This window comes from Phyllobates terribilis, unplaced genomic scaffold, assembly GCF_046119375.1.
Source record: "Phyllobates terribilis strain yellow unplaced genomic scaffold, ASM4611937v1 Scaffold_4__5_contigs__length_816908805, whole genome shotgun sequence".
Lineage (NCBI taxonomy): Eukaryota > Metazoa > Chordata > Amphibia > Anura > Dendrobatidae > Phyllobates > Phyllobates terribilis.
Window position 1 is genome coordinate 673636185 of NW_027362764.1, and position 12469 is coordinate 673648653.

Here is a 12469-nt window from a genome sequence, read left to right on the forward strand (position 1 = left end):
AATTATTGTTATATAATGATGTGAATTCATGTTATGGTAAGCCGTGACTAATATTCATTTAATATGTGTAGCGCCGGCGTCCCTGCCCTCTACTAGGCAGGGACGCTGTTCCCCTCACCTCCCTGCTCCGTGCCCGGCGTCCTCCTCCCGCTCTGCTGGCAGCGCGCGCTCCTTCCCGTCCACTGTGCTTAGGGCGCGCGCGCTCTCGCTCCCTCTTAAAGGGGCCGCGCGCGCCGTCCTAAGGAGTCCCCGGCCAATGGCCGGAGGACTTCACCATATATAAGGCACCTCCTCCAAAATGGAGGTGACCGAGCAATGTTGTTGCACTGTTCACTACTCTGCTTCAGCCCTCAGGTCCCATTGCCAGTTACCTGCCAGTTACCTGCCAGATTCCTGCCTGATTATCTGCTACCTGCCTGCTAGTCTGAGGTCCGACGGTCTGCCTTACTACTCCTGTTAGTCTGTCTAAGGACCAGCCTGCCCGCTCACCTGGGAGCGCATATCAGCCACCTGCCTGCTTGCCTGAGGTCCGACGGTCTGCCTTCCAACTCCTGTCAGTCTGTCTATGGACCAGCTTGCCCGCTCACCTGGGAGCACACACCTGCTACCTGCCTGCTAGTCTACCTGGAGGCTCCACCGTCACGTGCTGTGACCACCTGCCTGTCCAGTGACTCCTGCTCGCTCACCTGGGAGCGCTCATCTGCTGCCTGTCTGCTAGCCTACCTGGAGGCTCTGCCGTCACGTGCTGTGACCACCCGCCTGTCCAGAGACTTCTGCCCGCTCAACTGGGAGCGCTCATCTGCCGCCTGTCTGTTGGTCTTCCTGGAGGCTCCGCCGTCACATGCTGTGACCACCCGTTCATCCAGAGACTCTCGCCTGCTCACCTGGGAGCTCACGTCTATCATCAGCCGCCACAGGTCGTACCAACCCTTTACCTAGAGACTAACCCCGGTCACTTGCCGTGACCATCTGCCCGTTCATTCAGAGACTGCCCCGGTCACTTGCCGTGACCATCTGCCCGTTCATCCAGAGACTGCCCCGGTCACTTGCCGTGACCATCTGCCCGTTCATCCAGAGACTGCCCCGGTCACTTGCCGTGACCATCTGCCCGTTCATTCAGAGACTGCCCCGGTCACTTGCCGTGACCTCCAGCCCGTTCACTCAGAGACTGTCCCGGTCACCTGCTGTGACCTCCTGCCCATCTTCCCTGGTCGCCACCCGCTCCCTTACAAGGACTGCCCCCTTGTATAGTAGCTCAGAGGTTCCGCCTCCCAGACCCGTTACAATATGTATAATTATACTTCCCTATATCTAAATTGAAGCAATCGCGGGTTCAATCGTCATCATCTGATGTCATCGGGTTGTCGTCTCATCTTCTTCTTGGTTCTTTTATAACACAGTCTTTAGATGAAAACTCCTTTGAAATAAATTACAGCATGTAGATATTGTACAGTCCATAATTGTGTTCATTATTGTTCAGTCCATAAACTGTACTCTTTATTAGAAAGATCATGTGTGTCAGTTGATAAGAAAACAAAGTCCATGGATGAAATGTAGCTTTAATATCTGTGCAGTGTCACCTGGACTTACGTTGGATCGTCTTTGGAATCTTCCGTGTGTCCGCACTGGTCTCGTGTCACTTTTGGAACAGATGTGACGTCTTTGGTCAATAAAGCAAGGGTTAACTTGACACTTTCCTGCTTTATATAGCACCATAACCAGTACTCAGTCCTTTATATACAGGACACATATGCCAGGTATTACCTGTTCACCAGCTTTCATTGAAGCGTTGCAGGTGATAAGAAACCAGTGGAACGTGATGAAACTTGAACACAACACAGTACATATAGGATCATCGTCCTCTGCCGTCCTGGTGATCAGTGGTGTGAATTGTATTGTATGTAATGGACACAGTCTATTATAACACTCAGCATTCACACCTGTTACCTTCTGAGACGTCCGGATATCAGTTGCTTCTTCTTGTAACTTTTGAGAATCTCTTTGATTTATAAAAATTAAAAGTCTTTATTAAGATAGAATTCATAATTGCGATGTCTTGATTGAAGTCTTCATTCCCTAATCTGATACCAAATCTGGCAGTTTTTCCTAACCTATAATATCACGGCGTACCATACCAATCAGTAATATCCATCTAATTATTATCAAAATATTAAAATAAATTATGTTTGGAATAATAAACAATAATAGATAATAATTCATTATCAATCAAGTTCTCCATATGATAGAACATTTTTATGTCATAGGTGTAATTACCTTTTCCAACCCATAGGTGTCAGTGTATTTTGAAAAAACAAGTTTTTATATCTTTATTAAACCAATAATATCAAAGAATGTATACTCCTGAACCAAAATGAATAAATATATGAATGTATGAATGAATGAATGAATGAATAAATGAATGAATGAATTGTTGTGTTTACTCAGAAAATGTAAACATTTTTTTCCTTAGCAATATATATTTAATGAAGCAATACTCTTGTATTAGACATTACTTTATTAAATATTAATGTGTTTTCTCAATTGAGATATTGAACTCAAATAAAATCAAATGAGAATTAAAAAATTAAAAAATAGAAAAATAAGAAGTATAAAGTAAGAATAAAATTTTAAAAATGAAAAATAAAATTAAGAGTAAAAATAAGAATAAAAATAAAAATAAGGCCTTTAAATTTTAATGACAAATGCAGAGTAATTATATTCTCCATAAAAAATACCCTTATATCTCCATTATCTGGATGATTTCATATTTGTCATAACCTTGTACCACAAAAAATATTAAATTATGCAACTTTGCATGTAATACCCTTCTTAATTATACCATAGTACCTTATTATTATTTCTTCTTTATTAAAATGTGTGGAAAATAAGTATTGATCAAAAGTGATTATGTAATCAGGATCAAAAACACATTTTCCCCCTTAATACCAAAAATATTATTTTATAAAATTTATGTATATATCAGAACCAAATTAAAAATAATTATTCTTCAAGAAATATTGTGCATACATTTCATATCGATGAGTAGCATAGATTTGACTAAAGAGAGGTGTGTACCTATTTAGGTAACCATTAAAAATAATATTATAGCTATTCAAGAATATTATCATGTGGAAAATTATTCTAAATATAAATTTGCTTTGTAAACCATTTTGATGTGTGGTTGCCCTTATCCACTATTAGTTAAATTAAGAAATAATAATTATTAAAGAAATATAGAAATATATATATGTAGATAATACCTAATTATGTATTATAATTTCCTCAGAATTAAATATATTTTTGTACCTTCACATAAAGAAACATTTTTTTTTTCAAACATACAAACATACGAGGCCTCTGTCACATCAATCACACTTAGCAGCTGCTGATTTACTCATCTGTCACCTTCACTCTGACATTCACAGATCTGTTCAACTCAAACATTCCACATATGAAGTTTTAGATATATATATATATATTTAACCCAAAATTGTTGTATCCCAATTTATTAATGCGCATTGCCATATCAATGGAATATCTTTATATTTCTTTGAATATTCCCCAAGTACATATTATATAATATGAGAGTAAGTCACTGGAATTTCAGACACTTGAAAAAACTCTTGTCTTAGATTCTTTTTTCACTGGCTGCCCGGTCTTAAGTTACATCAGTTGAAAATAGAATCAATGGGATACTATACTATTAGCTCAAAGTTCAAAGGCCGCAGCTGTCACACGTCATGCTGTAAAGCTACTTTAATTTGCACGAACACTTCATGCACAGAAAATATTAGCAACACAAAAGAATTAATAAGTATTACATATATATTATAGTTCAACTAGATATATTGTTATTATTTTAAAATGTTATACACATAAAATCATTCAATTTTTTCACTTCCTGTGTGAATAAAGAAATAAATCCATTTTAGAGTTCTTTGATCAAATCCTGCTTTGGAATGAAAACTCTAAGGAAATATAAGAAAATAAAATTAAATATCAAATTCTTACAGAAACAGATTTATTTAAATATCTTATACATATATTGGTTGGTTCTAATGTAATTCAAAATATTGCTACTTAAATTTATATATATGAAGTTCTAATTTATTAATTAATATATATATATATATTTTATAAACGTATATATAAATACAATTATACGCAATCTCTTCTTAGACAAGTGTATATATATATATATATATGAACTATTAGAAACTATGTAACTACAATTTTACTGTATAAGATTATAAATAAATATTGAGACATTGTATTACATTTTGATACAACATTATAATTACAGTTTTTCCTTAGCCACTCCCTAAACAAAATCTTCTGTCTCTCTCAAATATCTCCAGGAACGCCCTATTTAGGAAAGACATTTTTCTATCCTTCAAAACCTCAGAGAACTGCCTGTTCTTCTGTCCACATTCCATGACGTCACTGTGAGTTGGTCGTCTCACCTGTCTCTGTCCATCAGTTTCAGCCATTTTCCTTTTTAGAGAATCACAGTTCTGACTGAGAATTAACTCATTCTGTGGAGAGATGGATCTTTGCACTGGCTGATATGGCTTATAACATATATGAAATCTTCTGCGTATTTGATAGAGTTCACTATGGGGATGACTCAGTCTAGGAGAGTTTGATATTGGATTTTGGTAAGATTTTACCTTTCCTGGTTTTATAAATTTAGTTTGATTTATTTTCTTTTCACGATTCTCATGTTTTCTAACAAAATCCAGCATCTGCGCACATTCAAATAATGAATTTTTTTGTGATGCCATAACTTGGGAAACTGAATTTAGGAATTTGAATTTTTGTACAAAAGTTGTTATCATATGTTGTACTTTTCCATTTTTGATGAGAGCTTTGTACAACCGTTCAAATATGGACATGAATGTATATGTACATTCCTTCCTACCAATCCTTAGTTTCTGCAGATCTTCTATGTTGGGAAATTCCTTTGTGACACAATAAATCAAATATCTTAATCTGTCCGAATCATTTTCCCATCCATTAGGAGAGTCATTTTCACAGGGCATTAAATGTAAACGTCTGGACAATGTCACAGGAATCCATATTTTAAATAATTGATTCCTCTCCTCATTGGATAAATCAAACTTATCAGAGAAGCTCTCAAATGTCTCTGAATTTCTACAGGCATGGATTTTGACATCATATTTTGGCATGATTTTGTATAATTTCAGCAAATTTTTCCTCATTTTAATTTGGAGTTGAGCCTGGGTAATTCCAGAATTCTCTGATATTTTTAGTGGCTCTTGTACGTCCGTTCCTCCTACGTCACTCATGTCTCCTCCCATATCACCTAGTATGTCGGTTTCTCGTATGTCAGTCATGTCTCCTCCCATGTCAGGTTTCTGTATGTCCGTCTCTTGGTCAGACCCAAGGTCACCTTCAGTTACAGACACGTGTCTTACTTCTTGTTCATTTTCCACATTACAGTCTGAATCAGTATCACCGTCTGACACTTCTACACTATTTTCCTGCTTAGAAATCTCTAACACAAGACTATGAAAAAAATCTACCAAATGTAGAATATTTCTCAATTTCTGTTTGTCTCTATTTACCAATTTAGAAGTTAACTGTAAATTCTGCAATTCACATTCTTTGTATAAACTGAGCCACAAAACTTCTATGTCATCTCCTACATTAACTTTGAAATTAATATTACTTTGTTTAGCAAAAGAAGAAATTATATCCATATTTTGCTTACCTTAAGATTCCTTGGCTTCTCTTTATCAGCACGTCCTGTCTTCAGTTCGTCTGATTCTTTTCCTGTGTGATTCTGTTCCTTGTTAGTACCTCTGCTTCCTGTCTTTCCTCAGTCTGTAGGTCCTTGTTCACAGAATAAATTCACTTACTTAATTTAAAAAACAAAAAAACAGGACTGGCTGGCTCACCATTGCAAAATAATACTCTTCCTGTATTATTTTTTTCTACTGAGGACTTCCCAAAGTATCAATATCACGATATTCTTATAAAAAAATGTATCTATTTATTCTTGGATTGTCCATTAAAAAGAATCAGATTGCAGGAGGTACATACAATAATTAGTTATAAATTAATTGTCCATTTGTCCATAATTAGCTTAATTGTTGAGATTCACCCATCTTTCCTTGGATCCTGGCTGGTAAATCATGTCTTTGTCCAGCATGTGTCCAGGCCTACATGTCATCTGCTTCTCAGCATGAAGATTCTGTGTCTTGTGGGGTGGGCAGAGCAAGAGAGCCCCCCCTTTCTGTACCATGGGCTTTCATAGCCAGTCGTATGGACACCTGTTCTACATATGGTAGTGAACCAAAAATACACACACAAATAGCGCATGTCAACTAGACACGATGGCTGAGGCATAGAACTCAGAAAAATGATTATCGATTAACATTCCAAATGAATTTCCATAATTAACCATTTAACAGAGACCGCCTGGGAATGCCAGGTGCTGTAGGCTTTTGCTTTTTCCTTCCTTCCACCAGCAGGGGGCACTCTCTTCTATGCCTTTTTTCCATTACCTTTCACAAGTGCACACATTCATTCTCTTTTCTTTTTTTCATTTGCTTTCTCTCTTGCGCTATTTCATCTCTGCAAAATACCAGCATCCTTCTGATCACCGTGGGCCTCCAGCATTGTTGCTTATTTACTTTTAATACTAGGCTCCTTTTCACCAGGACCAGCGTCTCCCGGGTGGCTGGAGGCAACCACCGGTAACCCCAAGCAGAAGACCTTTGCAGGCAACACGACCCTCCCCCCTAAAGAGCAGCTCAAAGTCACTGGCAACCATCTCACCCTCTTCCTTCATTCACCCCTGGACGTCTCGCTCCGCCCCCAAGTTACGGGTCCAGCTTGCTCTTTCTGTCACGTTACCGCGATGAAGGGTTTAGCCTGCAGGAGACCCTGCGCCGAGACATTTTTGAAGACAGCTGATGCGGCGGGTGAATCACTGCTAAACAAACCACACCTGTAGGGACGGCACAGCCTTTGCATGGACCCTTCGGAGCCCGCCCCGTCACGGCCAGATTGCTCGCCACCAAGCGATCCTGAGAAAGGCTTGCGGGGCAATGGATCAAGCAGCGTCTACTGGCCATATCACCTTGGATACGCCTGATCTTGTCTGATCTTGGAAGCAAAGCAGGTCTGGGCTTGGATGGGAGACCTCCTGGGAACACCGGGTGCTGTAGACCATTTTGATGACGTTTTGCCCTACTGCCCAGCTCGGCTAGCATGGAACGGCGCCTTGCTGGACACCGACCTTAAGTAACTTAGATGATGGAAGCCCCAAGGCCTCTGAGCCAGTTGGCAGCTAAGTTCGCTACCCCGCAGCCTTCACGCAGGCTTGACACCAAGCTCCTTGCCACGGCTAGGAGTGCTTATTGACTCCCCAGCTCGCCGTGTGGAAATGATGGCGTTAAAAGCACCCGGGGCCGTTAAGGGGCCAGGCTTTCAGCAGGTGCCCAGGGAAGGTTTTAGATGCCGGCCGCCTAGCGAGGGCCAGCAGAAGTAACATGTTTCTCTGCAAAGAAGCTTGTGTAACCAAGCCAGACGGCTGACAAATAGCTAACCTCAGTGCAAGGAAGGCAAGGAAGGTGCGGAAGGAATTGGGGAGGGGGGGGTGATTCCTGCTAGGGCCCTGAAATCATAAAACAGGCAGGAGAGTCTGACGCATGGTGACGGAGAGGTTGTAGAGGCAGATAGGGGGTGTTGTCACGTGCGAGCACGTGTGCATGCTGGCTTGTATGTGAAAGTGCGATTCCTAGGTGTGGCGCGCTGCAGACAGTCAAAGGGATTGTTCCCTTTCATTAAAAGTTAATCCCCGGCTGCAGGCTATTAGAAAGCAACTAACCGCGCTCTACTCAACCTACCCGGGTCTACCGATGAGTCTCGCCTCTGCTCCCGGCCTGTGGCATTGGCCGTGAAGCTGACTTTCCGTCGACAGCGCTGCAGCCGATCAGTGAGCTCAGCGGCTCTGAGTGGGGCGTTGTGTCTACAAGACATTTTAAGGAAGCCAGCAAAAAAATTGAAGAGAAGGGAAAGCACAAAAGGACCTGGTCTTGCTGAGCACTGGAAAGGGCAGCCGGCAGCCAGACGTTAAAGTAGAAAAGCAGCATGTGAGAGGCTTGTCTCTGCCTACGGCCATACCACCCTGAACACGCCTGATCTTGTCTGATCTCGGAAGCTAAGCAGGGTTGGGCCTGGTTAGTACTTGGATGGTAGACCACCTGGGAATACCAGGTGCTGTAGGCTTTTGCTTTCTCCTTCCTTCTACCAGCAGGGGGCACTCTCTTCTATGCCTTTTTTCCATTCCCTTTCACAAGTGCACACATTCATTCTCTTTTCTTTTTTTCATTTGCTTTCTATCTTGCGCTATTTCATCTCTGCAAAATACCAGCATCCTTCTGATCACCGTGGGCCTCCAGCAATGTTGCTTCTTTACTTTTAATACTAGGCTCCTTTTCACCAGGACCGGCGTCTCCCGCGTGGCTGGAGGCAACCACCGGTAACCCCAAGCAGAAGACCTTTGCAGGCAACACGACCCTCCCCCCTGAAGAGCAGCTCAAAGTCACTGGCAACCATCTCACCCTCTTCCTTCATTCACCCCTGGATGTCTCGCTCCGCCCCCAGGTTACGGATCCAGCTTGCTCTTTCTGTCACATTACCGCGATGAAGGGTTTAGCCTGCAGGAGACCCTGCGCCGAGACATTTTTGTAGACACCTGATGCGGCGGGTGAATCACTGCTAAACAAACCACACCTGTAGGGACGGCACAGCCTTTGCATGGACCCTTCGGAGCCCGCCCCGTCACGGCCAGATTGCTCGCCGCCAAGCGATCCTGAGAAAGGTTGGCCGGGCGATGAATCGAGCAGCGTCTACTGGCCATACCACCTTGGATATGCCCAATCTTGTCTGATCTCAGAAGCAAAGCAGGGCTGGGCTCAGACAGTACTTGGATGGGAGACCTCCTGGGAACACCAGGTGCTGTAGACTATTTTGATGACGTTTTAACCTACTGCCCAGCTCGGCTAGCATGGAACGGCGCCTTGCCGGACACCGACCTTAAGTAACTTAGATGATGGAAGCCCCAAGGCCTCTGAGCCAGTTGGCAGCTAAGTACGCTACCCCGCCGCGTTCACGCAGGCCTGACACCGAGCTCCTTGCCACGGCTAGGAGTGATTATTGACTCCGCAGCTCACCGTGTGGAAATGATGGCGTTAAAAGCACCCGGGGCCGTGAAGGGGCCAGGCTTTCAGCAGGTGCCCAGGGAAGGTTTTGGATGCCGGCCGCCTAGCGAGGGCCAGCAGAAGTAACATGTTTCTCTGCAAAGAAGCTTGTGTAACCAAGCCAGACGGCTGACAAAGAGCCAACCTCAGTGCAAGGAAGGCAAGGAAGGTGCGGAAGGAATTGGGGAGGGGAGGGGGTGATTCCTGCTAGGTCCCTGAAATCATAAAACAGGCAGGAGAGTCTGACGCATGGTGACGGAGAGGTTGTAGGGGCAGATAGGGGGTGTTGTCACGTGCGAGCACGTGTGCATGCTGGCTTGTGTGTAAGAGTGCGCTTCCTAGGTGTGGCGCGCTGCAGACAGTCAAAGGGATTGTTCCCTTTCATTAAAAGTTAATCCCCGGCTGCAGGCTATTAGAAAGCAACTAACCGCGCTCTACTCAACCTTCCCGGGTCTACCGGTGAGTCTCGCCTCTGCTCCCAGACTGTGGCATTGGCCGTGAAGCTGACGTTCCGTCGACAGCGCTGCAGCCGATCAGTGAGCTCAGCGGCTCTGAGTGGGGCGATGTGTCTCCAAGACCTTTAAAGGAAGCCAGCAAAAAAATTGAAGAGAAGGGAAAGCACAAAAGGACCTGGTCTTGCTGAGCACTGGAAAGGGCATCCGGCAGCCAGATGTCAAAGTAGAAAAGCAGCAAGTGAGAGGCTTGTCTCTGCCTATGGCCACACCACCCTGAACATGCCCGATCTCATCTGATCTCGGAAGCTAAGCAGGGTTGGGCCTGGTTAGTACTTGGATGGGAGACTGTAAAATATTACTCTTCCTGTATTATTTTTTTCTACTGAGGACTTCTCAAAGTATCAATATCACAATATTCTTATAAAAAAATGTATCTATTTATTCTTGGATTGTCCATTAAAAAGAATCAGATTGCAGCAGGTACATACAATAATTAGTTATAAAGTAATTGTTCATTTGTCCATAATTAGCTTAATTGTTTAATTGTTGAGATTCACCCATCTTTCCTTGGATCCTGGCTGGTAAATCATGTCTTTGTCCAGCATGTGTCCAGGCCTACATGTCATCTGCTTCTCAGCATGAAGATTCTGTGTCTTGTGGGGTGGGCAGAGCAAGAGAGCCCCCCCTTTCTGTACCATGGGCTTTTATAGCCAGTCATATGGACACCTGTTCTACATATGGTAGTGAACCAAAAATACACACACAAATAGCGCATGTCAACTAGGCACGATGGCTGAGGCATAGAACTCAGAAAAATGATTATCGATTAACATTCCAAATGAATTTCCATAATTAACCATTTAACATTTCCCCCTTTTTGAGAATAAAAGGACTTTAACTGAAATATCTCAAAAGAAGATACATTCATCAATCATTTTTTCTTTCCTTCTTCCTTGGCAATATCATTAAATTTCCATAATAATAATAATAGTAATAATAGTATCAATATCGGATTATTGTTATATAATGATGTGAATTCATGTTATGGTAAGCCGTGACTAATATTCATTTAATATGTATAATTATACTTCCCTATATCTAAATTGAAGCAATCGCGGGTTCAATCGTCATCATCTGATGTCATCGGGTCGTCGTCTCGTCTTCTTCTTTGTTCTTTTATAACACAGTCTTTAGATGAAAACTCCTTTGAAATAAATTACAGCATGTAGATATTGTACAGTCCATAATTGTGCTCATTATTGTTCAGTCCATAAACTGTACTCTTTATTAGAAAGATCATGTGTGTCAGTTGATAAGAAAACAAAGTCCATGGATGAAATGTAGCTTTAATATCTGTGCAGTGTCACCTGGACTTACGTTGGATCGTCTTTGGAATCTTCCGTGTGTCCGCACTGGTCTCGTGTCACTTTTGGAACAGATGTGACGTCTTTGGTCAGTAAAGCAAGGGTTAACTTGCCACTTTCCTGCTTTATATAGCACCATAACCAGTACTCAGTCCTTTATATACAGGACACATATGCCAGGTATTACCTGTTCACCAGCTTTCATTGAAGCGTTGCAGGTGATAAGAAACCACTGGAACGTGATGAAACTTGAACACAACACAGTACATATAGGATCATCGTCCTCTGCCGTCCTGGTGATCAGTGGTGTGAATTGTATTGTAAGTAATGGACACAGTCTATTATAACACTCAGCATTCACACCTGTTACCTTCTGAGACGTCCGGATATCAGTTGCTTCTTCTTGTAACTTTTGAGAATCTCTTTGATTTATAAAAATTAAGAGTCTTTATTAAGATAGAATTCATAATTGCGATGTCTTGATTGAAGTCTTCATTCCCTAATCTGATACCAAATCTGGCAGTTTTTCCTAACCTATAATATCACAGCGTACCATAGCAATCAGTAATATCCATCTAATTATTATCAAAATATTAAAATAAATTATGTTTGGAATAATAAACAATAATAGATAATAATTCATTATCAATCAAGTTCTCCACATGATAGAACATTTTTATGTCATAGGTGTAATTACCTTTTCCAACCCATAGGTGTCAGTGTATTTTGAAAAAACAAGTTTTTATATCTTTATTAAACCAATAATATCAAAGAATGTATACTCCTGAACCAAAATGAATAAATATATGAATGTATGAATGAATGAATGAATGAATAAATGAATGAATGAATTGTTGTGTTTACTCAGAAAATGTAAACATTTTTTTCCTTAGCAATATATATTTAATGAAGCAATACTCTTGTATTAGACATTACTTTATTAAATATTAATGTGTTTTCTCAATTGAGATATTGAACTCAAATAAAATCAAATGAGAATTAAAAAATGAAAAAATAGAAAAATAAGAAGTATAAAGTAAGAATAAAATTTTAAAAATGAAAAATAAAATTAAGAGTAAAAATAAGAATAAAAATAAAAATAAGGACTTTAAATTTTAATAACAAATGCAGAGTAATTATATTCTCCATAAAAAATACCCTTATATCTCCATTATTTGGATGATTTCATATTTGTCATAACCTTGTACCACCAAAAAATATTAAATTATGCAACTTTGCATGTAATACCCTTCTTAATTATACCATAGTACCTTATTATTATTTCTTCTTTATTAAAATGTGAGAAAATAAGTATTGATCAAAAGTGATTATGTAATCAGGATCAAAAACACATTTTCCCCCTTAATACCAAAAATATTATTTTATAAAATTTATGTATATATCAGAACCAAATTAA

The 12469-nt window shown here is 40.8% G+C and overlaps 1 non-coding gene and 1 pseudogene across 1 annotated transcript; both read left to right on the top strand.

Annotated features, from left to right (window-relative positions):
* The first annotated feature begins 8140 nt into the window (after nt 1-8140).
* Nucleotides 8141-8259, top strand: LOC141269776 (5S ribosomal RNA). The gene has a single exon (XR_012321539.1). It is a non-coding gene; the product is annotated as a 5S ribosomal RNA (ribosomal RNA).
* Nucleotides 8260-8880: 621 nt separating this feature from the next.
* On the top strand, nt 8881-9000 carry LOC141269848 (5S ribosomal RNA; annotated as a pseudogene).
* The last annotated feature ends 3469 nt before the right edge of the window (nt 9001-12469 follow it).